Below are 2,326 nucleotides of genomic sequence, written 5' to 3'. Positions count from 1 at the left end.
AATAACTCCCATTGGTCCCTGTCTTGTGACATCCTAACCCAAAAATGGGAGGCGAGGGTGGAAGTCCCATGCATCCAAATGTTCATGACCCTATTCCAAAATCCATGTCTAAAGAACTCCTTTTAACTCCTGTGAAAGTGCTCACACCCCTTTCAAAGTGCCTCCTTCTCCAACAGGAGACCGATGTTTTATATGATCAGCTTATTAGTCCACTTCCCCAAGAACCACAACCAGGAACTGCTACCTCCCCAGTTCTGAGGCGGGGACAGTCTGCCAGACCATCCTCCTCTAATGTACCATATAGGCAGCTGGAGACCCAAGGCCCCCACAAATCAACTCATGGATTATGCCTTTGGCATACTTAATGATAGAGGTAAGGTTGAGGAGGCAAAAAGGATTCAGGGACAACAGCAAAAAGCATAATTACACAAAGTGACAGCTCAAACCCCTGCACCACCTTAGGGTTACTCTCCCTTAACAAAGCCAACGGCAGGGACAGAATCCAGGAAGCCTGGATCAGAGCCACTGTCTTGTGCACAAAGGATGGATCTTCCTACAGCCAGGGGGGTGACTGAAGGACGAATGCTCCCTGTTTGGGAAAAGTCCACAAGTACCCTACCCGATAGATGTACAAATGAGAGGGCCTCCAGAAGCATGACCGAAGTCCCTCCAGTCCTATAGGAGACTCGAGGCTGCCAAACCAAGCTAGCCGAGGGGACTGAAGACTGATGGAGCCTGGGAACCTCCATGGCTCCCAAAGGACATCTGCGCATTTCCCCAAAGGAGCCTCAGGTAACCCTCGATGTGGCAGGGAGGACAGTTATTTTATATGTGGGGCAGCTACCCAGTGCTGATTTCCCTTGGCCCTCAACCCTCCAATCCTCCATGATAATGGGGATGGAAGGAAGGTCCCAAACCAAGTGACCTGCCTCTGCCCTCAAGTCCTTGCTAGGAAAATTTACCTTTGATCATCAGTTTCTGATCATGTATGACTGCCCCCTCCTCTTGTTGGGAAGAAACTTGCTCACTAAATTCCAGACAAGAGTCCAAGCTGGAGACCCTCATGGAGAAGACACCCAGCAAGAGAAATGACTGCTCTTGGCTGGGGGAGCCTGCCTCCATATGACAGGGATAGAATAGCATAGGATACAGTTAGCTGTCCCAGGTGACTCGGTGGAAAAGTATGCACCTGCAATGCAGGAGACAAAGGTTCAATCCCTGGGTGTGGAACATCCCCTGGAGGAGGAAATGGCTACCCATTCCAGTATTCCTGCCTGGAGAATCCCATGGACAGAGAGCCTGGAGTACTTCAGTTCATGGGGTTGCAGAGTCAGACATGAATGAGGGCCTGAGCACAGACAGACAGAGAGATGGGTATCTGTAGAAGTCTAGTAGGGGCCTAGAGATAGAGAAACCTAGGAACATTTGGGAGACCAGTATAAGTTACTGATCGCTCAAGAAATGTATCAAAAGGTCGTGAAAGGTAGCAGGCTTGCTTAAATATAAAACCGTAAATGAAACATGCCATATGCTCCAGTCCCACAGGTAAAAGAAGAATGTCACCACCCTTCTACTGATTTGAAGAAGTACTATGATAATCCGAGATTGACCTCATAGGGTCAGACACTCTCCTGCCCCAAACGAAGCGGGAGTGAGTTATGTAAGCCCGACCTCTATTCAAAGAAGGCAGTCTTTCCCCTTCGTTCACTTTCCTTTGATTATAAAAATGCAACCCACTTAATCCTCAGGGCAGAGCTCCATTACCTGCCTGCTTGCATTTCTTACAAGCGTCCTATATTAATACATCTATTTCTTGTCTAACACTTTCCCTTTCTGAATTCCTTCTGTGCTGAGACACATACACCTGAGCCTCCCAGTAAGTCCAGGCACTAGGACTAGGAGAATTAGAATCACTAGGAGAGTGATTCTAATTAAAATACCATGAATCAAGTCCCAAACAAGAATTTGGCTGGATTCAAGTCCTGGCCAGATGGGTTTCAGTCCCAGCCTTGTGGGCTCAAGTCCCAGCCTGAGGTGAATATTTTCAAACAGAGGAGGTCTCCATGCCACCCTGTCCAAATTTTTCAACTTTGGCCATTAAACTGGTTCACAGTGCTAGAACTAAAGTCACTTTCTTCCGCATTTCTGTGCACCTAGCGTCTCAGTATCTTTCCCTTTTTGTGTACAAATCCAGACACTGTATGCCACGAATGCCTGCACTTTGTGTGCTTATAAAATTCAAACCGACGGTGCCTGCAGGGTTGGAATGGAAAAAAAAAAAGAAAAAAATGGTCTAAAAATTTTCTGGCTATCTTAGAAAGGAGGC

Source organism: Bison bison, unplaced genomic scaffold, assembly GCF_000754665.1.
Source record: "Bison bison bison isolate TAMUID 2011002044 unplaced genomic scaffold, Bison_UMD1.0 scf7180017864120, whole genome shotgun sequence".
Lineage (NCBI taxonomy): Eukaryota > Metazoa > Chordata > Mammalia > Artiodactyla > Bovidae > Bison > Bison bison.
The sequence above is the reverse complement of the archived record's forward strand: the minus strand, read 5'-3'. Positions refer to the sequence as shown.